Source organism: Danio aesculapii, chromosome 4, assembly GCF_903798145.1.
Source record: "Danio aesculapii chromosome 4, fDanAes4.1, whole genome shotgun sequence".
NCBI classification, from domain to species: domain Eukaryota; kingdom Metazoa; phylum Chordata; class Actinopteri; order Cypriniformes; family Danionidae; genus Danio; species Danio aesculapii.
This window is the reverse complement of record NC_079438.1, coordinates 29,672,607-29,695,161: the sequence shown is the minus strand read 5'-3', so window position 1 is coordinate 29,695,161 and position 22,555 is coordinate 29,672,607. Positions and strand designations below refer to the sequence as shown.

General features: G+C 43.8%; 12 non-coding genes and 1 pseudogene across 12 annotated transcripts; 5 read left to right on the top strand and 8 right to left on the bottom strand.

Annotated features, from left to right (window-relative positions):
• Positions 1-3,466: 3,466 nt before the first annotated feature.
• On the top strand, positions 3,467-3,538 carry trnae-cuc (transfer RNA glutamic acid (anticodon CUC)). Its single transcript has one exon. It is a non-coding gene; the product is annotated as a tRNA-Glu (tRNA).
• Positions 3,539-3,632: 94 nt separating this feature from the next.
• trnay-gua (transfer RNA tyrosine (anticodon GUA)) lies at positions 3,633-3,719 on the bottom strand. Its single transcript is given in 2 exon segments — positions 3,633-3,668; positions 3,683-3,719. It is a non-coding gene; the product is annotated as a tRNA-Tyr (tRNA).
• A 773-nt stretch (positions 3,720-4,492) lies between these two features.
• On the top strand, positions 4,493-4,564 carry trnae-cuc (transfer RNA glutamic acid (anticodon CUC)). The gene has a single exon. It is a non-coding gene; the product is annotated as a tRNA-Glu (tRNA).
• A 94-nt stretch (positions 4,565-4,658) lies between these two features.
• Positions 4,659-4,745, bottom strand: trnay-gua (transfer RNA tyrosine (anticodon GUA)). The gene is given in 2 exon segments: positions 4,659-4,694; positions 4,709-4,745. It is a non-coding gene; the product is annotated as a tRNA-Tyr (tRNA).
• Positions 4,746-5,572: 827 nt separating this feature from the next.
• Positions 5,573-5,645, bottom strand: trnar-acg (transfer RNA arginine (anticodon ACG)). Its single transcript has one exon. It is a non-coding gene; the product is annotated as a tRNA-Arg (tRNA).
• Positions 5,646-6,294: 649 nt separating this feature from the next.
• On the top strand, positions 6,295-6,366 carry trnae-cuc (transfer RNA glutamic acid (anticodon CUC)). The gene has a single exon. It is a non-coding gene; the product is annotated as a tRNA-Glu (tRNA).
• A 94-nt stretch (positions 6,367-6,460) lies between these two features.
• On the bottom strand, positions 6,461-6,547 carry trnay-gua (transfer RNA tyrosine (anticodon GUA)). Its single transcript is given in 2 exon segments — positions 6,461-6,496; positions 6,511-6,547. It is a non-coding gene; the product is annotated as a tRNA-Tyr (tRNA).
• An 813-nt stretch (positions 6,548-7,360) lies between these two features.
• Positions 7,361-7,433, bottom strand: trnar-acg (transfer RNA arginine (anticodon ACG)). The gene has a single exon. It is a non-coding gene; the product is annotated as a tRNA-Arg (tRNA).
• A 5,887-nt stretch (positions 7,434-13,320) lies between these two features.
• Positions 13,321-13,406, top strand: trnas-gcu (transfer RNA serine (anticodon GCU)). The gene has a single exon. It is a non-coding gene; the product is annotated as a tRNA-Ser (tRNA).
• A 670-nt stretch (positions 13,407-14,076) lies between these two features.
• On the bottom strand, positions 14,077-14,217 carry LOC130224136 (U4 spliceosomal RNA). The gene has a single exon (XR_008837211.1). It is a non-coding gene; the product is annotated as a U4 spliceosomal RNA (small nuclear RNA).
• Positions 14,218-16,884: 2,667 nt separating this feature from the next.
• LOC130224203 (U4 spliceosomal RNA) lies at positions 16,885-17,025 on the bottom strand. The gene has a single exon (XR_008837272.1). It is a non-coding gene; the product is annotated as a U4 spliceosomal RNA (small nuclear RNA).
• A 2,648-nt stretch (positions 17,026-19,673) lies between these two features.
• On the bottom strand, positions 19,674-19,836 carry LOC130224204 (U4 spliceosomal RNA; annotated as a pseudogene).
• A 1,903-nt stretch (positions 19,837-21,739) lies between these two features.
• On the top strand, positions 21,740-21,821 carry trnas-gcu (transfer RNA serine (anticodon GCU)). The gene has a single exon. It is a non-coding gene; the product is annotated as a tRNA-Ser (tRNA).
• Positions 21,822-22,555: the final 734 nt, after the last annotated feature.

The following is a 22,555-nucleotide window of genomic DNA, read 5'->3' as shown; positions in this document are numbered from 1 at the left end:
ACTTAAGTTAAAGATTTAGCTTCACAAACAGGTCAATACACAGTAAAATCTTTATATATTGAAGCAAAATTAGATGCATATTTAAATGTTAATTTTCATATTAATTGACAATTCACACTAATTGAATGTATAACATTTAAATATAATAGAATTAGTTATATTTCAGATAATATAAATCAATTATTAGCAACAAAAGACCAATTTCATAATGCTTTTAGTGTAAAAGACTAATTTGAAGCAAAAAAATATGCTGGAGGACTGGATCAGATATATGGCACTTTACACCTGATTACCTCTGCAGATTATACATAACATTTCACAGCACCTGGAATGAACACAAATGATGTTACAGTGTTTCTCATCCATTTGTGATTAATGTACAAACAATTATCTACACAGGCCAAAAAGTAGCAAAAAATGGCCAGTATGTGATGGCTTTACTGTGTTAAAAGGAAAAGGTTTTGTCACAGGGTATCTTATATATGCTTTTGTCACAAACACAAGTAATAATTAGAGAGAAAAACATCTTTGTTACCTACCAGGTGAATAAGAGGCTATCGAGAAAGCTGAGCTGCTCACACATGTTCTGTTCAACTAAAAACCGAAGGAAAGAAAACAAAATTGGCACAAAAACAAGTTACATTTTGATAGTTAGAATCTATAGACCAGGGGTGTCCAAACTATGGTGGCCCGCGAGGCTTTTTATAAATATCAATAGAATCTGGCCCGCTATACAAAAATGAACATTCAATGAATGCATTATTCAATGAATAACCACCGGGTGTCGCTATCACATGCCTTCAATTAGGCAGCAGATCCTGTTATGAAGTAAAACAAACCGAACAAACCAAAGGAAACATAATTCAGGGCTTGACAGACTGCCCAATGGCCCGGGGTCAGTGTGCGAGACGCTTGGGCCAGTGTACAGAATGTTACTGGCCCAATCAGGCCAGTGCTGCCTTGTCACACAAGTTTGGCTGTGACTGTCTGTCAATTGCGTGTAAATACAATCTTAGGGTGCTTTCACACATAGACATTTGTTTCGGAATCTGTCTCGTTTGCCCCGTTAGCGCAATTCGTTTGGCATATGTAAATTCAGCAATCTCGCTCGAATCCGCGCCAAATCAATCGGTCCGAGATCGCCTGAATGAGATGGTCTCTGCTCGATTAAGCCGATCGATTGTAGTGAGAAAACAAAACAATGCAACTAACGACCCAGGCTATCACAGTGTATTATGATTGTGTAATAGCCGTATATACGGCAATAAAAAGAGAGAATGAGTAAACCAAGACGTCATTCCTACCGGTAAATGTTGTTTAAATGCTGTGCTTTGTTATTATGGCAAGTTGTGGTGTCGATAGGATGCTCTCACAGCGCATGTGACAGTCCCTTCCTTTTCACCTCTATGGTGAACTTTGAGCTCTAACAACAAGGATATGTTCGAACTGCACAGGCATGAAAGCAGCTCTGAGCGCAAAAGACCTCCTTCGAGCCAGCGACCAAAGGATTAACAACAACCCACCTACAGTCCTCCGCTCCACCAACTGAGCTATCGAAGGCTTATGAGAGTTTTCCACAAGCCCACCCTCTTAAGGTTGCTGCAGTCCGACTGCTGGCCAAAAAGGGCAGAAGCAAAAACACTCGAGCCTTCCTATACCGGGAGTCCAAGCCGGGCCGCTGGGTGAAAACCAGGAATCCTGACCGCTAGACCATATGGGAACTATCACTTGTGAGGGCCGGTCTGCACAAACTTCAGTTCTTTCTGATCTCATACACAGTCTCATGGTTTCCGTAAGCTAAAATCTTCTGATCCATAGTCATAAGCGTTATCCTTTGTGCCACTGGCACTCTGTTCAGCACCTTGTTAGAACATTGTTTGAAACAAGGACAAGGCTCTGTCAACCTGGAGTTCCGTCACCACACATTCTGCTTTGTTTTTATGGCAAGAGGTTGTGTGGATGGGATGCTCTTACAGGATTCCTGACAGTCCCTCTATAGAAGACCTGAGATCCAGGGTCGGAGACTCTCTCCTCTCCAAGAGGAGGTTAAAAGCCATAGTTTCTTTTATGCATGTTTTATCAAAGCACTTAGGTAATGCTGCAGCTCAGAGACTTACAAGAGGAAGAGATTACGCTGCAAGTTGGCTGGGTGACTTCAAAGTGGTATGGACTTTTGCAACAAGTAGGCTGGGTATACGATTGGTGTAGCTGTAGTAGACGTTAATTAAAATCAGCAGTTGGGACAGCCTTTGAAACCAGGGGAGCACCCCACGGGCTCTGTGCTGGCGGCCCCAGAAACTCGATTCACTCCAGAGTGGAACTGAACAGCTCCAGCGGGGGGAAAGGCGACCGCCGTGCACTGACTGACAGCAAAGCAAAAAGACCAAAGAGAGCCAGCCAGGAGTCGAACCTAGAATCTTCTGATCCGTAGTCAGACACATTATCCATTGCGCCACTGGCCCTGTCTGCTTAGGTTGTCATCGTTAGCTTGTTGGTTATAATAAGGACAAGGCTCTGTCAACACGGAGTTCATTTAACACATCCTGTGCTTTGTTATTATGGCAAGTTGTGGTGTCGATAGGATGCTCTCACAGAGCATGTGACAGTCCCTCCCTAGAAGAACTGTGAACCAGGGTCTTAGACTTTCTCCTCGCCAGGAGGAGGTTACAAGCATTAGATTTATTTTTAACAGAGAAGCTGCAGCATACTTGCGTGGAGGCCCACAGTTAGGCTTGAGGGCAAAATTCTGCCAGCCTTCCCTGGTGGTCTACCGAAGGCTTACGAGAGCTTTCCACAAGCCCACCCTCTTAAGGTTGCTGTCTGCTTAGTTTGTCATCGTTAGCTTGTTGCTTGTAATAAGGACACGGCTCTGTCAACACAGAGTTCATTCAACACATGCTGTGCTTTGTTATTATGGCAAGTTGTGGTGTCGATAGTATGCTCTCACAGAGCATGTGACAGTCCCTCCCTAGAAGAACTGTGATCCAGGGTCTGAGACTTTCTCCTCGCCAGGAGGAGGTTACAAGCATTAGATTAATTTTTGACAGAGCAGCTGCAGCATACTTGCGTGGAGGCCCACAGTTAGGCTTGAGGGCAAAATTCTGCCAGCCTTCCCTGGTGGTCTACCAAAGGCTTACGAGAGCTTTCCACAAGCCCACCCTCTTAAGGTTGCTGTCTGCTTAGTTTGTCATCGTTAGCTTGTTGCTTGTAATAAGGACACGGCTCTGTCAACACGGAGTTCATTCAACACATGCTGTGCTTTGTTATTATGGCAAGTTGTGGTGTCGATGGTATGCTCTCACAGAGCATGTGACAGTCCCTCCCTAGAAGAACTGTGATCCAGGGTCTGAGACATTCTCCTCGCCAGGAGGAGGTTACAAGCATTAGATTTATTTTTGACAGAGCAGCTGCGGCATACTTGCGTGGAGGCCCACAGTTAGGCTTGAGGGCAAAATTTTGCCAGCCTTCCCTGGTGGTCTAGTGGTTAGGATTCGGCGCTCTCACCGCCGCGGCCCGGGTTCGATTCCCGGTCAGGGAACTTCCTTTTCACCTCTATGGTGAACTTTGAGCTCTAGCGACAAAGATATTTTCGAACTGCACAGGTATGAAAGCAGCTCTGAGCGCAAAAGATCTCCTTCGAGCTGGAGTCAAACCAGCGACCTAAGGATTGCCAACAACCCACCTACAGTCCTCCGCTCTACCAACTGAGCTATCGAAGGCTTATGAGAGCTTTCCACAAGCCGACCCTCTTAAGGTTGCTACAGTCCGACTGCTGGCCAAAAAGGGCAGAAGCAAAAACGCTCAAGCCTTCCTATACCGGGAGTCCAAGCCGGGCCGCTGGGTGAAAAACAGGAATCCTGACCGCTAGACCATATGGGAGATATCACTTGTGAGGGCCAGTCTGCACAAACTTCAGTTCTTTCTGATCTCACATAGTCTCATGGTTTCCGTAAGTTGTGGTGTCGATAGGATGCTCTCACAGAGCATGTGACAGTCCCTCCCTAGAAGAACCAGGGTCTTAGACTTTCTCCTCGCCAGGAGGAGGTTACAAGCATTAGATTTATTTTTAACAGAGAAGCTGCAGCATACTTGCGTGGAGGCCCACAGTTAGGCTTGAGGGCAAAATTCTGCCAGCCTTCCCTGGTGGTCTACCGAAGGCTTACGAGAGCTTTCCACAAGCCCACCCTCTTAAGGTTGCTGTCTGCTTAGTTTGTCATCGTTAGCTTGTTGCTTGTAATAAGGACACGGCTCTGTCAACACGGAGTTCATTCAACACATGCTGTGCTTTGTTATTATGGTAAGTTGTGGTGTCTATACTATGCTCTCACAGAGCATGTGACAGTCCCTCCCTAGAAGAACTGTGATCCAGGGTCTGAGACATTCTCCTCGCCAGGAGGAGGTTACAAGCATTAGATTTATTTTTGACAGAGCAGCTGCAGCATACTTGCGTGGAGGCCCACAGTTAGGCTTGAGGGCAAAATTCTGCCAGCCTTCCCTGGTGGTCTAGTGGTTAGGATTCGGCGCTCTCACCGCCGCGGCCCGGGTTCGATTCCCGGTCAGGGAACTTCCTTTTCACCTCTATGGTGAACTTTGAGCTCTAGTGACAAAGATATTTTAGAACTGCACAGGTATGAAAGCAGCTCTGAGCGCAAAAGATCTCCTTCGAGCCGGAGTCGAACCAGCGACCTAAGGATTGCCAACAACCCACCTACAGTCCTCCGCTCTACCAACTGAGCTATCGAAGGCTTATGAGAGCTTTCCACAAGCCCACCCTCTTAAGGTTGCTGCAGTCCGACTGCTGGCCAAAAAGGGCAGAAGCAAAAACGCTCAAGCCTTCCTATACCGGGAGTCCAAGCCGGGCCGCTGGGTGAAAAACAGGAATCCTGACCGCTAGATCATATGGGAGATATCACTTGTGAGGGCCAGTCTGCACAAACTTCAGTTCTTTCTGATCTCACATAGTCTCATGGTTTCCGTAAGCTAGAATCTTCTCATCCATAGTCATAAGCGTTATCCTTTGTGCCACTGGCACTCTGCTCAGCACCTTGTTAGAACATTGTTTGAAACAAGGACAAGGCTCTGTCAACCTGGAGTTCCGTCACCACACAGTCTGCTTTGTTTTTATGGCAAGAGGTTGTGTGGATGGGATGCTCTTACAGGATTCCTGACAGTCCCTCCATAGAAAACCTGAGATCCAGGGTCGGAGACTCTCTCCTCTCCAAGAGGAGGTTAAAAGCCATAGTTTATTTTATGCATGTTTTATCAGAGCACTTAAGTATTGCTGCAGCTCAGAGACTTACAAGAGGAAGAGATTACGCTGCAAGTTGGCTGGGTGACTTCAAAGTGGTAGGGACTTTTGCAAAAAGTTGGCTGGGTTTACGGTTGGTGTAGCTGTAGTAGACGTTAAGAAAAATCAGCAGTAGGGATAGCCTTTGAAACCAGGGGAGCACCCCACGGGCTCTGTGCTGGCGGCCCCAGAAACTCGATTCACTCCAGAGTGGAACTGAACAGCTCCAGCGGGGGGAAAGGCGACCGCAGTGCACTGACTGACAGCAAAGCAAATAGACCAAAGCGAGCCAGCCAGGAGTTGAACCTAGAATCTTCTGATCCGTAGTCAGACGCGTTATCCATTGCGCCACTGGCCCTGTCTGCTTAGTTTGTCATCGTTAGCTTGTTGCTTGTAACAAGGACACGGCTCTGTCAACACAGAGTTCATTCAACACATGCTGTGCTTTGTTATTATGGCAAGTTGTGGTGTCGATAGGATGCTCTCACAGAGCATGTGACAGTCCCTCCCTAGAAGAACTGTGATCCAGGGTCTGAGACTTTCTCCTCGCCAGGAGGAGGTTACAAGCATTAGATTTATTTTTGACAGAGCAGCTGCAGCATACATGCTTGGAGGCCCACAGTTAGGCTTGAGGGCAAAATTCTGCCAGCCTTCCCTGGTGGTCTACCGAAGGCTTACGAGAGCTTTCCACAAGCCCACCCTCTTAAGGTTGCTGTCTACTTAGTTTGTCATCGTTAGCTTGTTGCTTGTAATAAGGACATGGCTCTGTCAACACAGAGTTCATTCAACACATGCTGTGCTTTGTTATTATGGCAAGTTGTGGTGTCGATAGGATGCTCTCACAGAGCATGTGACAGTCCCTCCCAAGAAGAACTGTGATCCAGGGTCTGAGACTTTCTCCTCGCCAGGAGGAGGTTACAAGCATGAGATTTATTTTTGACAGAGCAGCTGCAGCATACTTGCGTGGAGGCCCACAGTTAGGCTTGAGGGCAAAATTCTGCCAGCCTTCCCTGGTGGTCTAGTGGTTAGGATTCGGCGCTCTCACCGCCGCGGCCCGGGTTCGATTCCCGGTCAGGGAACTTCCTTTTCACCTCTATGGTGAATTTTGAGCTCTAGTGACAAAGATATTTTAGAACTGCACAGGTATGAAAGCAGCTCTGAGCGCAAAAGATCTCCTTCGAGCCGGAGTCGAACCAGCGACCTAAGGATTGCCAACAACCCACCTACAGTCCTCCGCTCTACCAACTGAGCTATCGAAGGCTTATGAGAGCTTTCCACAAGCCCACCCTCTTAAGGTTGCTGCAGTCCGACTGCTGGCCAAAAAGGGCAGAAGCAAAAACGCTCAAGCCTTCCTATACCGGGAGTCCAAGCCGGGCGAAAAACCAGGAATCCTGACCGCTAGACCATATGGGAGATATCACTTGTGAGGGCCAGTCTGCACAAACTTCAGTTCTTTCTGATCTCACATAGTTTCCGTAAGCTAGAATCTTCTCATCCATAGTCATAAGCGTTATCCTTTGTGCCACTGGCACTCTGCTCAGCACCTTGTTAGAACATTGTTTGAAACAAGGACAAGGCTCTGTCAACCTGGAGTTCCGTCACCACACAGTCTGCTTTGTTTTTATGGCAAGAGGTTGTGTGGATGGGATGCTCTTACAGGATTCCTGACAGTCCCTCCATAGAAAACCTGAGATCCAGGGTCGGAGACTCTCTCCTCTCCAAGAGGAGGTTAAAAGCCATAGTTTATTTTATGCATGTTTTATCAGAGCACTTAAGTATTGCTGCAGCTCAGAGACTTACAAGAGGAAGAGATTACGCTGCAAGTTGGCTGGGTGACTTCAAAGTGGTAGGGACTTTTGCAAAAAGTTGGCTGGGTTTACGGTTGGTGTAGCTGTAGTAGACGTTAAGAAAAATCAGCAGTAGGGATAGCCTTTGAAACCAGGGGAGCACCCCACGGGCTCTGTGCTGGCGGCCCCAGAAACTCGATTCACTCCAGAGTGGAACTGAACAGCTCCAGCGGGGGCGAAAGGCAACCGCAGTGCACTGGCTGACAACAAAGCAAAAAGACCAAAGCGAGCCAGCCAGGAGTTGAACCTAGAATCTTCTGATCCGTAGTCAGACGCATTATCCATTGCGCCACTGGCCCTGCCTGCTTAGTTTGTCATCGTTAGCTTGTTGCTTGTAATAAGGACACGGCTCTGTCAACATGGAGTTCATTCAACACATGCTGTGCTTTGTTATTATGGCAAGTTGTGGTGTCGATAAGATGCTCTTAAAGTGCATGTGACAGTCCTGTGATCCAGGGTCTGAGACTTTCTCCTCTCCAGGAGGAGGTTACAAGCATTAGATTTATTTTTGTCAGAGCAGCTGCAGCATACTTGCGTGGAGGCCCACAGCTAGGCTTGAGGGCAAGGTTCTACCGGACCTTCGTTGGTGGTCTAGTGGTTAGGATTTGACGCTCTCACAGCTGCTGTCTAGGTTCGATTCCCGATTATTACTTGGTTGTGAGACCACCTGGTAATACCAGGTGTTGTAAGCTTTTTGAATTTCTTCATTTGGCAGCTAATACACTTCCCAAAATACAAAAAAAAAAAAACCTCTGAATTCCTCTCTGATCTCTGGAACCAGATTCCATGATTCCATTCGGGGGAAAGTGAGTACACTGACTTGGCTGGTTTAACCTAGCAAGAGCCGTTGGTGCCCCAGAGCAGAAAAAAAACAAAAAAAAAACAGGTCAACTTTTGAGGGGACAAGGGCGTTGTTTCTGTCGGTGCTGTGTCAAGGCAAGCTGAGCTGCGCTCGGCTCCTGGTGCCGCGCCTATTTTTAAATAGCCAACTCTTGACGGCTGCTCTCGCTCATGGCCATACCACCCTGGCAATGCCTGAGGCGCTATTGAGCAAAGAAGCAAGTGTGATTACTGGTAGAAGAAGAAGTGTGAGAACACTGTCTTTGTTTTGAAAGTTATTTTTCTTTCTAGTTTTTTCTCTCTTTTTCCTAAAGAAGACCGAAAGAGGATCAAGAAGTTTTTCAGTTTGGAGATATCACTCCCCACTCAGCATTTTTGCTGTTTGGGGAATCTTTATTTATGTTTTTGTCTACTGGGCTGGACTGAAGACAAAGGCTAAACAGCATTAAGATGGAAAAACAAAGAGGTGAGCAGATTGTGAGCATGGATGGAGATGATGGCCAAGGAAGACGTGTTTTTCAGAAAAGGCTAACAGTATTGGTTGAAATTGTGGGAGAAGATAAAATTACAATGATGGAGCTTTTGAAGAAAGTGAGAGAAGATTGTGGTGTTGTAATTGGCTGTAGATATAAGAACCCAAAAGAGTATGAATTAACCATGAATGAAGAGGAAGGGAAAGAAAAAATACTGGATGGGCTGAAGATAAAAAACAGCCGGATAATGGTGAAGGAAATAAACAACAATTAGATGGTGGTCTCATTTCTAAATCTGCCAACACACATTGAAGATGAGGAAATAATTGAAAAACTAAATGAATGGGGAGTGAGAGCAGCTTCGCCTGTCAAAAGGAGAATGTGGCCGTGAACGGATATTGCAGATGGAACACGGTTTGTAAAAGTTAAGTTCACAGATAATGTGAAATCGCTACCATACTCAACAAAGTTTGAGACGCTGACAGGAACAGAACATTTTAGGGTCATACACGACAGACAGGGGAAAGTGTGCCGTCTCTGTATTCAACCAGGCCACATAGTAAGAGATTGCCCTAACTTTAAATGTTATAAATGCGGCATGCAGGGTCATTATGTGCAAAATGTGACAAAGGAAAATGCAAGCTATGTAAGATGGTCAATCCAATGTATGTATGCAGAATTCCAGAGGAAGAAATCATGGGAAGCTCACTGGATCTATATGAAAGTGTGGAGGAGACATTAACAGAAAAGGAAAAAGATGAAGAAGATGAACAAAATGAAGGAGAGTTAATGGTAGAATGAAAGTCTGAAGAAGAAGTACAAGAGGTAATAAATGCAAATGGCCCAAGAGAAAGAGGAATTATTAATTGAAGGAGGAAGGACTGATAAGGAAGGAGGTCAATAAAAAATTACCCAAGATGGGAAAGAGCATAAGGAAACTGAAAGGGGAAGAGACTTCATGATAAGAATATTAGAGACACCACTGATACAACTGGAGGAAGAAATGGACATGAGTGCGGGAAATGTCAAGATGCTGAAAAGGAAAATGAAAGGCACTGAAGAAAAGACTACAAAAAAGTAAGAACTGAACAAAGTTTAAATGTGGGTTTTCCTCTTTTTTATACTATATGCAATGTACGACTTGTTGAAAATTGCCTGTTTGAACTCAGAGATATGGAAAAGTTTGAGAGGGTGATTGGAAAGTTTAAAACAGATGTAATTTGTATGCAAGAAACACATTGGTCAAATGATATAATAAGAAATATTTAAAAAGTCTGGGGTGAAGAGATTTATGTAAATCATGGAAGCAGGAGAGCATGCAGTGTGGCGATTTTGCTTAAAAAAGGAGGAATACATAATGTAAAGCAAATACATAACGATGGTAATGGGAGATTGTTGGGAATAGACTTCATGTATTACAATGAATCCTTTAGATTGCTTAATTTATATGCTCCTAACATAGAAACTGACAGAAAAGAAGTTTTTAAAACAATGAAACCACTATGCACAAGCAATTGCACAATAGTTGGAGATTTTAATGTTTGGTGCACAAGGCTTGATGTATCTAAAAGCATTAATTTTAAATCAGATGCATCCAGAAGATACTTAATTGAATTAATGCAAAGTGAGAACATGGTGGATGCCTGGAGGGAGGAGAACCCATTCAGGAGGGAATGTTCAAGAAGGCAATTAGTATTAGGGGTTTTAAAACAAAGCCGCATAGATTTATGTTTAGTGAAAAGGGAAATATTGCAGTATGTGAAAAATGTAAGTTATAAGTTTATTGAAATCGGAGATCATGCTGCTATGATGGTAAAGTTGAATTTAAATTTAGAATCAAGGGGTGGGGGGATGTGGTGTCTTAATGCAACTTTATTAAAAGAAGAGGCATATAGGGAGAGCATTGAAAGATGTATAAGGTATGAAATGGAAAGTCCAGTATTTGAAAATAATGTATGCGAGTGGTGGGAGGTTTTGAAAGAGAAAATAAAAATAAGTATGCGATATTCAAAACAGAGGAACTTTATGAGAAAATAGGAGATGGAAATCATCAGAAATAGTTTAGAGAAAGAAGCAGAGAAAATAGAAAATAACCCCGAGTATACAAAAAAAAAACTTTCTGAGGATAAAAGGGGAAATGGAGATGTATGAAACAGAAAAATGTGAAGGTGCAATAATGAGAAGTAGGGCAAAGTATGTACTAGAAGGGGAGAGGTGTACAAAATACTTTCTAAATTTGGAAAAGAGAAAGCAGAGGAAAAATTACATTACAGAACTAAATGAAAATGGTGAAAAGATAACAGACTATGTAGAAATATTAGAAACAGTACAATTATTTTATGAAAGACTTTTTAAGATAGAGAGTACAAAACAGGAATATGTGGACAAAGTTTTAAATACTGTAAGCATTAAGTTAAGTGATGAAGACAGGGAAACATGCGAAGGAGACATAAATATAGAAGAAATAATACAAGCAATAAAAGAAACAATAGTGAATAAAAGTCTAGGGTCAGATGGGTTAACGCATGAGTTTTATAAAACTTTTAAAGAGATACTAGCACCGATATTGATGAAATTATTTAAACATATGGAAGAAAGAAAGGAGATACCAGAATCAACAGGTTTGGGAGTAATCACCATACTCTACAAGAATAAAGGCAGTCAGCTAAACTTGGAAAATTATAGGCCATTAAGTCTTTTGAACACAGATTATAAGATTTTAACAAAAATTTTAGCTAATAGAATAAAAAGAGTAGTGCGAAGCATAATATCACCAAATCAAGCTTATGGCATACCAGGGAGGGATATCACAGGCACAATATGCACAATTGACTCTATGCATGAACTCTGCTGATGTGTTTCCGGTAGAATTTAAGTCAGTGACTCTGCTTCCGCATAGCGCGTTCTACACTGAAATCTTATAGCGGCGAAACCTAAACGCATTCAAAGGAAGGCAAAGGAGGGAGATTTAAACTTAAATTGATGATGGTCCCGTGCCAGTGGATGCCCAGCATCTGGAACATCATTTTAGTTCAGTTCCACAACCCAGGGCAGATGATTAATGCACCGTATCAGGCTGACAGTCTCCATGAGGAGGTGGAGTGACTGAAAGGAGACTGAAGTAACAAGTTGTAATTGTATGTTATATTAAATATTACGTTTTTAACCAGAATATAGTAAATTGTACTATACTGTATATATTGTAGTACTTAAAAGGACTAAGCTTAAAAGAAGACGAATGAATATTGTAGTATCTACTACTTTCTGTAATAATTGCAGCAACATACTGTAGTATTAACTATCATGAACTTCAATAAATTGCAGTATAGTTAATATATATACACACACACACACAGACTAAACATTCTAGTGTCATGTAATAGTGAAAAAATAAACTGAAACAAATGTGTTAAGCACAAGTTTTTATATGCAAAACCTAATATATTTCTTTCTGTTTTATACATCTACTTGCATTAAATCTGATTTAGGTTCACAACTTGCATCCTACATCCAGAGTAACGTGTCCAGAGTAAGGGCAACTGTAAGGGGGATACCGTCCATGGCATGGCTGAGGGTCCACTCTGAGCATCTCATCCTCAGCATGAAGCAACACAGGATGGACAGTCATCATCTCTTTCTATTACAGCGAGCACCAACCAGATTTATACAAAGGCTTGCCTTCTGCCCATTAGTAAAAATTAAAGAGTACACACTGTACATAATTTATATGTTGTTGCCTGCAATGCAGGAATATAAAGTTGTCAATATAATAAACATTAATTTTCAACATAATCATGTAAACATATATTACAGAACAATTTGAGTGAACAATTGCTCTGCACTAATGTAAATATAAATAACTGTAGATACTTGCACTGCAATGCGTGGCGAGGTGGCTGAGTGGTCAAGGCGATGGACTGCTAATCCGTTTTGCTTTGCATGTGTGAGTTGAATTCCAGCCTGGTCATTCGTTTAAGAGAGCCCGGTGTTTAGTTAGTAGACCCGACTTTGTTGCTATAAATGAATAGAAAATGATGTTTTGATAGATAAATATATGCTAATGTATGTACATGTATACGGTTATACTTATTCATATTACAATGTGTGACATTCCCACGTGTATAATGAAGATGGCCAGTTGAGATTATTCTGGAAGGAATTATTATGACATGTGTTCTTACCCTGGATGTAAATAGTGCTTTATGTTCTATTTATTTATTTTTGATTACTATATTTATTTTATCCTTTTCTTATTTTTATTTTTATTTCTTTATGCTGTCTCTTATTTTATAATCCACAAAATTTGAGTACTACTGTGTAGTAAATTCACCTGACAATAATGTACGTGTTTTTTACACCACTTAAGTTCAAATACTGTGATACCAATGTACCCTGAAATGCTGTATGATTGTACTCAAAAGTTCACAATAAACATAAAATTAAAAAAAAAAAAAAGAGAGCCCGGTGTTTACGTGGAAGGTAACTTACTTGCACCCTCTTCGTGCTTCGAAGCATGTTATGGCAAAATTGAGTGTCATCTTAACGAAAATAGTTGCAAAAACATACACGTGCACATATGTGCCACAGTCCAGCCTCCATCAGTAAAGTGGCAACGTATGTGACCGAGTGGTTAAGGCGATGGACTGCTAATCCATTGTGCTCTGCACCCGTGGGTTCGAATCCCATCCTCATCGCTCAAATGTTCTGGCATTTGAGAGATCCCGGTAATTCAGTGGAAGGTGTATTACTCCTGCCCTCTTAGCATCTTGTAGGATGTTGCTGCAAAATTTAATGTCATCTGTATCGAAAGTAGCTGCAAATACATACATATATGCCAAAGTCCAGCCCCCATCAGGAAAGTGGCTACATGCATGACGAGGTGGCCGAGTGGTTAAGGCGATGGACTGCTAATCCATTGTGCTCTGCATGCATGGGTTCGAATCCCATCCTCGCCCTTCATTTAAGGGAGCCCGGTGCTTCCGGGGTAGTTTTCTTACTCGCACCATCTTCGTGCTTCGAAGCATGTTATGGCAAAATTGAATGTCATCTTACCGAATATTTTTGCAAAATAGTTGCAAAAACATACATATACACATATGTGCCACAGTCCAGCCTCCATCAGGAAAGCGAGAACATATGTGACAAGGTGGCTGAGTGGTTAAGGCGATGGACTGCTAATTGATTCTGCTGATGAGGTGGCCGAGTAGTTAAGGTGATGCACTTTTAATCCATTTTGCACTGCATGTGTGGGTTTGAATCCCATCTTCGTCGCTCATTTGCTCTGGTGTTTGAGAGAGCCCGGTGCTTCCGTGGAAGGTGTTTTACTCGCACCCTCCTAGCGTTTTGAAGGATGTTATGGTAAAAGTTAATCCAGCCTCCGGCAGGGATGGACAGCAAATCCACTGTGCTCCGCCTGTGTGGGTTCAAATCCCATTCTCGTCGTTCAATTGCTTTTGCATTTTAGAGAGCCTGGTGCTTCCATGGAAGTTTCTTACACGCACTCTGCTTGCATTCTGAAGAATGTTATGGTACAGGTTAATCCAGCCTGCTGCATGTTTAGGAGCTCAACGAAAGTTGCAACATGTTAATGAAACAGAAGCACAGCTATCCTTTTCAACAGAACATTAAGCCTACTAAAAGGCTGACAAAAATTGCCAGAGCTGACTGTATTTCAAGTCATCTCAGCGAGGTATTGGGTAAAGTTTTCAACCAGCAATGATCACGCCTCGGATAGACCTCATAGGCTACGATATTGCCTCTGCGAAAGAATAGCTGTAACAGCTATGAACTCTTCTGTGTACCAATATGGACATGCAACGACAAGGTGGCATCAAACTTTAAACTTCCAGCAATCAGCCCTCTGGCATCAATGAGTGCATGCTGTGTCAGCAGAACAGGGTATTGATTTGTCCAAAAATAATTACTTATACATTGTTTCATTTTTACTTAAAAGAAAAGTATACACTACTTATGTGAATCTGGGAGAAGAGAATTGTGGGTAATCTGGTAAAGGGGGCGGAGTCACAACGCTGAACGGCAGAGAAAAGGGATGAGATTGGGATGAGTTTATTGGGCTGTACAGGGATTGGGGTAAGGTAATGAAGAATGCAAGGGCACTGAAACCATATTTTGACAGAAATCCAAGGTCAGCCATGCTGCCGTTTTTAGACTCAGGCATTCTGTCTAGTTTCTCTCCAACAAAACCAGAAGAAACATGTTGCAGTTAATGTTGAACAATAAAGCCTGGTTTATACTTCTGTGTCGAGTGATCAGCGTGATCCACGGCGCAAGCCTTGCGCGTAGCCGTGCACTTATACTTCTGCGCACTGTTTCTGTTGCTCTGCAATACACTTCCGAAATGCTAGCTGGCAGTAGGTGTTTATGTTTCTCTGTGTTGAGTTTCTTCGCTGGTGTTTTGTTTTTTCTGAACGCTTCCTTAATGTGCATGTGGCTCAAATTCGCTCATTTTGAGGCAGGAACCAGTGGACGTGCAACAACTTTAATTAAAAGGTAAACACAAAACAACAGTCTCCATGCGGAGCTCCTTCATGGGACTCCACACTTTTTTTTTTTTTCATGGGACTCCACACTTCACGCTCGTGAGGCTCTCACCTCCGCCCACACTCGTCAGCGCTACCAAGTCGACCAATCTCAGAGCTACGCGTACGCGTTACATTTTTTGAGAGGTGCGCGTCAATGTTGCCGACGGCCACAGCGAGGTGCTATGCAACTACGTGTAGGCTGCGCCGTAGCATATGCGTGAGCTTGACGCCGAGGTATAAATCAGCCCTAACTCTGGGGCACTGATCAGAGCTACTGATAAAGCTCCTTATGACAACCTTTATCTTCATCTTTTCTGTAAGAACATCCATTCGAGTCCCAAAAGTTAATCCTTTCTCTAAGACAACGCTGTGCTTACACGTGACGAGGTGGCCGAGTGCTTAGGTTAGTATGTTGTACTCTGCAAGTTCTGGTTTAAATCCCATCCTCATAGTTTCACTGTTTTGAGAGAGGCAACTGCTTCTGTCTAAGGTTTCTTACTTGCACCTCTCAGCGTCTTAAAGGATGTTTATGGCAAAATTGTATGTAATACTTAGCGAAAATAGCTGCAAAAACATACGTATATGCCATAGACCAGTCTCAATTAGGAGAGCACCTATATGCGCGGCGAGGTGGCTGAGTGGTCAAGGCGATGGACTGCTAATCCGTTTTGCTTTGCATGTGTGAGTTGAATTCCAGCCTGGTCATTCGTTTAAGAGAGCCCGGTGTTTACATGGAAGGTAACTTACTTGCACCCTCTTCGTGCTTCGAAGCATGTTATGGCAAAATTGAGTGTCATCTTAACGAAAATAGTTGCAAAAACATACACATATGTGCCACAGTCCAACCTCCATCAGTAAAGTGGGAACGTATGTGACGAGGTGGCCGAGTAGTTAAGGCTAATCCATTGACTGCTAATCCATTGTGCTCTGCACGCGTGGGTTCGAATCCCATCCTCGTCGCTCAAATGCCCTGGCATTTGAGAGATCCCGGTAATTCAGTGGAAGGTGTATTACTCGTGCCCTCTTAGTGTTTTGAAGGATGTTGCTGCAAAATTTAATGTCATCTGTATCGAAAGCATCTGCAAATACATACATATATGCCAAAGTCCAGCCCCCATCAGGAAAGTGGCTTCATGCATGACGAGGTGGCCGAGTGGTTAAGGCGATGGACTGCTAATCCATTGTGCTCTGCATGCGTGGGTTTGAATCCCATCCTTGTTGTTCATTTAAGGGAGCCCGGTACTTCCGGGGAAGTTATCTTACTCGCACCATCTTCGTGCTTCGAAGCATGTTATGGCAAAATTGAATGTCATCTTACCAAATATTTTTGCAAAATAGTTGCAAAAACATACATATACACATATGTGCCACAGTCCAGCCTCCATCAGGAAAGCAAGAACATATGTGACAAGGTGGCCGAGTGGTTAAGGCGATGGACTGCTAATTGATTCTGCTGATGAGGTGGCCGAGTAGTTAAGGTGATGCACTTCTAATCCATTTTGCACTGCATGTGTGGGTTTGAATCCCATCCTCATCGCTCATTTGCTCTGGTGTTTCAGAGGGCCCAGTGCTTCCGTGGAAGGTGTTTTACTCGCACCCTCCTAGCGTTTTGAAGGATGTTATGGTAAAGTTAATCCAGCCTCCGGCAGGGATGGACGGCAAATCCACTGTGCTCTGCCTGTGTGGGTTCAAATCCCATTCTCGTCGTTCAATTGCTTTTGCATTTTAGAGAGCCTGGTGCTTCCATGGAAGGTTTTTTACACGCACTCTGCTTGCATTCTGAAGAATGTTATGGTACAGGTTAATCCAGCCTGCTGCATGTTTAGGAGCTCAACGAAAGTTGCAACATGTTAATGAAACAGAAGCACAGCTATCCTTTTCAACAGAACATTAAGCCTACTAAAAGGCTGACAAAAATTGCCAGAGCTGACTGTATTTCAAGTCATCTCAGCGAGGTATTGGGTTATGTTTTCAACCAGCAATGATCACGCCTCGGATAGACCTCATAGGCTACGATATTGCCTTTGCGAAAGAATAGCTGTAACAGCTATGAACTCTTCTGTGTACCAATCTGGACATGCAACGACAAGGTGGCATCAAACTTTAAACTGCCAGCAATCAGCCCTCTGGCATCAATGAGTGCATGCTGTGTCAGCAGAACAGGGTATTGATTTGTCCAAAAATAATTACTTATACATTGTTTCATTTTTACTTAAAAGAAAAGTATACACTACTTATGTGAATCTGGGAGAAGAGAATTGTGGGTAATCTGGTAAAGGGGGCGGAGTCACAACGCTGAACGGCAGAGAATAGGGATGAGATTGGGATGTGTTTATTGGGCTGTACAGGGATTGGGGTAAGGTAATGAAGAATGCAAGGGCACTGAAACCATATTTTGACAGAAATCCAAGGTCAGCGATGCTGCCGTTTTTAGACTCAGGCATTCTGTCTAGTTTCTCTCCAACAAAACCAGAAGAAACATGTTGCAGTTAATGTTGAACAATAAAGCCTGGTTTATACTTCTGTGTCAAGTGATCAGCGTGATCCACGGCGCAAGCCTTGCGCGTAGCCGTGCACTTATACTTCTGCGCACTGTTTCTGTTGCTCTGCAATACACTTCCGAAACGCTAGCTGGCAGTAGGTGTTTATGTTTCTCTGTGTTGAGTTTCTTCGCTGGTGTTTTGTTTTTTTCTGAACGCTTCCTTAATGTGCATGTGGCTCAAATTCGCTCATTTTGAGGCAGGAACCAGTGGACGTGCAACAACTTTAATTAAAAGGTAAACACAAAACAACAGTCTCCATGCGGAGCTCCTTCATGGGACTCCACACTTTTTTTTTTTTTCATGGGACTCCACACTTCACGCTCGTGAGGCTCTCACCTCCGCCCACACTCGTCAGCGCTACCAAGTCGACCAATCTCAGAGCTACGCGTACGCGTTACATTTTTTGAGAGGTGCGCGTCAATGTCGCCGACGGCCACAGCGAGGTGCTATGCAACTACGTGTAGGCTGCGCCGTAGCATATGCGTGAGCTTGACGCCGAGGTATAAATCAGCCCTAACTCTGGGGCACTGATCAGAGCTACTGATAAAGCTCCTCATGACAACCTTTATCTTCATCTTTTCTGTAAGAACATCCATTCGAGTCCCAAAAGTTAATCCTTTCTCTAGCACAACGCTGTGCTTACACGTGACGAGGTGGCCGAGTGCTTAGGTTAGTATGTTGTACTCTGCAAGATCTGGTTTAAATCCCATCCTCATAGTTTCACTGTTTTGAGAGAGGCAACTGCTTCTGTCTAAGGTTTCTTACTTGCACCTCTCAGCGTCTTAAAGGATGTTTATGGCAAAATTGTATGTAATACTCAGCGAAAATAGCTGCAAAAACATACGTATATGCCATAGACCAGTCTCCATTAGGAGAGCACCTATATGCGTGGCGAGGTGGCTGAGTGGTCAAGGCGATGGACTGCTAATCCGTTTTGCTTTGCATGTGTGAGTTGAATTCCAGCCTGGTCATTCGTTTAAGAGAGCCCGGTGTTTACGTGGAAGGTAACTTACTTGCACCCTCTTCGTGCTTCGAAGCATGTTATGGCAAAATTGAGTGTCATCTTAACGAAAATAGTTGCATAAACATACACATATGTGCCACAGTCCAACCTCCATCAGTAAAGTGGGAACGTATGTGACGAGGTGGCCGAGTAGTTAAGGCTAATCCATTGACTGCTAATCCATTGTGCTCTGCTCGCGTGGGTTCGAATCCCATCCTCGTCGCTCAAATGCCCTGGCATTTGAGAGATCCCGGTAATTCAGTGGAAGGTGTATTACTCGTGCCCTCTTAGTGTTTTGAAGGATGTTGCTGCAAAATTTAATGTCATCTGTATCGAAAGCATCTGCAAATACATACATATATGCCAAAGTCCAGCCCCCATCAGGAAAGTGGCTTCATGCATGACGAGGTGGCCGAGTGGTTAAGGCGATGGACTGCTAATCCATTGTGCTCTGCATGCGTGGGTTTGAATCCCATCCTTGTTGTTCATTTAAGGGAGCCCGGTACTTCCGGGGAAGTTATCTTACTCGCACCATCTTCGTGCTTCGAAGCATGTTATGGCAAAATTGAATGTCATCTTACCAAATATTTTTGCAAAATAGTTGCAAAAACATACATATACACATATGTGCCACAGTCCAGCCTCCATCAGGAAAGCAAGAACATATGTGACAAGGTGGCCGAGTGGTTAAGGCGATGGACTGCTAATTGATTCTGCTGATGAGGTGGCCGAGTAGTTAAGGTGATGCACTTCTAATCCATTTTGCACTGCATGTGTGGGTTTGAATCCCATCCTCATCGCTCATTTGCTCTGGTGTTTCAGAGGGCCCAGTGCTTCCGTGGAAGGTGTTTTACTCGCACCCTCCTAGCGTTTTGAAGGATGTTATGGTAAAAGTTAATCCAGCCTCCGGCAGGGATGGACGGCAAATCCACTGTGCTCTGCCTGTGTGGGTTCAAATCCCATTCTCGTCGTTCAATTGCTTTTGCATTTTAGAGAGCCTGGTGCTTCCATGGAAGGTTTCTTACACGCACTCTGCTTGCATTCTGAAGAATGTTATGGTACAGGTTAATCCAGCCTGCTGCATGTTTAGGAGCTCAACGAACGTTGCAACATGTTAATGAAACAGAAGCACAGCTATCCTTTTTTAACAGAACATTAAGCTTACTAAAAGGCTGACAAAAATTGCCAGAGCTGACTGTATTTCAAGTCATCTCAGCGAGGTATTGGGTAAAGTTTTCAACCAGCAATGATCACGCCTCGGATAGACCTCATAGGCTACGATATTGCCTCTGCGAAAGTATAGCTGTAACAGCTATGAACTCTTCTGTGTACCAATCTGGACATGCAACGACAAGGTGGCATCAAACTTTAAACTGCCAGCAATCAGCCCTCTGGCATCAATGAGTGCATGCTGTGTCAGCAGAACAGGGTATTGATTTGTCCAAAAATAATTACTTATACATTGTTTCATTTTACTTAAAAGAAAAGTATACACTACTTATGTGAATCTGGGAGAAGAGAATTGTGGGTAATCTGGTAAAGGGGGCGGAGTCACAACGCTGAACGGCAGAGAAAAGGGATGAGATTGGGATGTGTTATTGGGCTGTACAGGGATTGGGGTAAGGTAATGAAGAATGCAAGGGCACTGAAACCATATTTTGACAGAAATCCAAGGTCAGCGATGCTGCCGTTTTTAGACTCAGGCATTCTGTCTAGTTTCTCTCCAACAAAACCAGAAGAAACATGTTGCAGTTAATGTTGAACAATAAAGCCTGGTTTATACTTCTGTGTCAAGTGATCAGCGTGATCCACGGCGCAAGCCTTGCGCGTAGCCGTGCACTTATACTTCTGCGCACTGTTTCTGTTGCTCTGCAATACACTTCCGAAACGCTAGCTGGCAGTAGGTGTTTATGTTTCTCTGTGTTGAGTTTCTTCGCTGGTGTTTTGTTTTTTTCTGAACGCTTCCTTAATGTGCATGTGGCTCAAATTCGCTCATTTTGAGGCAGGAACCAGTGGACGTGCAACAACTTTAATTAAAAGGTAAACACAAAACAACAGTCTCCATGCGGAGCTCCTTCATGGGACTCCACACTTTTTTTTTTTTTTCATGGGACTCCACACTTCACGCTCGTGAGGCTCTCACCTCCGCCCACACTCGTCAGCGCTACCAAGTCGACCAATCTCAGAGCTACGCGTACGCGTTACATTTTTGAGAGGTGCGCGTCAATGTCGCCGACGGCCACAGCGAGGTGCTATGCAACTACGTGTAGGCTGCGCCGTAGCATATGCGTGAGCTTGACGCCGAGGTATAAATCAGCCCTAACTCTGGGGCACTGATCAGAGCTACTGATAAAGCTCCTTATGACAACCTTTATCTTCATCTTTTCTGTAAGAACATCCATTCGAGTCCCAAAAGTTAATCCTTTCTCTAGCACAACGCTGTGCTTACACGTGACGAGGTGGCCGAGTGCTTAGGTTAGTATGTTGTACTCTGCAAGTTCTGGTTTAAATCCCATCCTCATAGTTTCACTGTTTTGAGAGAGGCAACTGCTTCTGTCTAAGGTTTCTTACTTGCACCTCTCAGCGTCTTAAAGGATGTTTATGGCAAAATTGTATGTAATACTCAGCGAAAATAGCTGCAAAAACATACGTATATGCCATAGACCAGTCTCCATTAGGAGAGCACCTATATGCGTGGCGAGGTGGCTGAGTGGTCAAGGCGATGGACTGCTAATCCGTTTTGCTTTGCATGTGTGAGTTGAATTCCAGCCTGGTCATTCGTTTAAGAGAGCCCGGTGTTTACGTGGAAGGTAACTTACTTGCACCCTCTTCGTGCTTCGAAGCATGTTATGGCAAAATTGAGTGTCATCTTAACGAAAATAGTTGCAAAAACATACACGTACACATATGTGCCACAGTCCAGCCTCCATCAGTAAAGTGGCAACGTATGTGACCGAGTGGTTAAGGCGATGGACTGCTAATCCATTGTGCTCTGCACCCGTGGGTTTGAATCCCATCCTCATCGCTCAAATGTTCTGGCATTTGAGAGATCCCGGTAATTCAGTGGAAGGTGTATTACTCCTGCCCTCTTAGCATCTTGTAGGATGTTGCTGCAAAATTTAATGTCATCTGTATCGAAAGTAGCTGCAAATACATACATATATGCCAAAGTCCAGCCCCCATCAGGAAAGTGGCTACATGCATGACGAGGTGGCCGAGTGGTTAAGGCGATGGACTGCTAATCCATTGTGCTCTGCATGCATGGGTTCGAATCCCATCCTCGTCGTTCATTTAAGGGAGCCCGGTGCTTCCGGGGAAGTTATCTTACTCGCACCATCATCGTGCTTCGAAGCATGTTATGGCAAAATTGAATGTCATCTTACCGAATATTTTTGCAAAATAATTGGAAAAACATACATATACACATATGTGCCACAGTCCAGCCTCCATCAGGAAAGCGAGAACATATGTGACAAGGTGGCTGAGTGGTTAAGGCGATGGACTGCTAATTGATTCTGCTGATGAGGTGGCCGAGTAGTTAAGGTGATGCACTTCTAATCCATTTTGCACTGCATGTGTGGGTTTGAATCCCATCCTCGTCGCTCATTTGCTCTGGTGTTTGAGAGAGCCCGGTGCTTCCGTGGAAGGTGTTTTACTCGCACCCTCCTAGCGTTTTGAAGGATGTTATGGTAAAAGTTAATCCAGCCTCCGGCAGGGATGGACGGCAAATCCACTGTGCTCCGCCTGTGTGTGTTCAAATCCCATTCTCGTCGTTCAATTGCTTTTGCATTTTAGAGAGCCTGGTGCTTCCATGGAAGGTTTTTTACACGCACTCTGCTTGCATTCTGAAGAATGTTATGGTACAGGTTAATCCAGCCTGCTGCATGTTTAGGAGCTCAACGAAAGTTGCAACATGTTAATGAAACAGAAGCACAGCTATCCTTTTCAACAGAACATTAAGCCTACTAAAAGGCTGACAAAAATTGCCAGAGCTGACTGTATTTCAAGTCATCTCAGCGA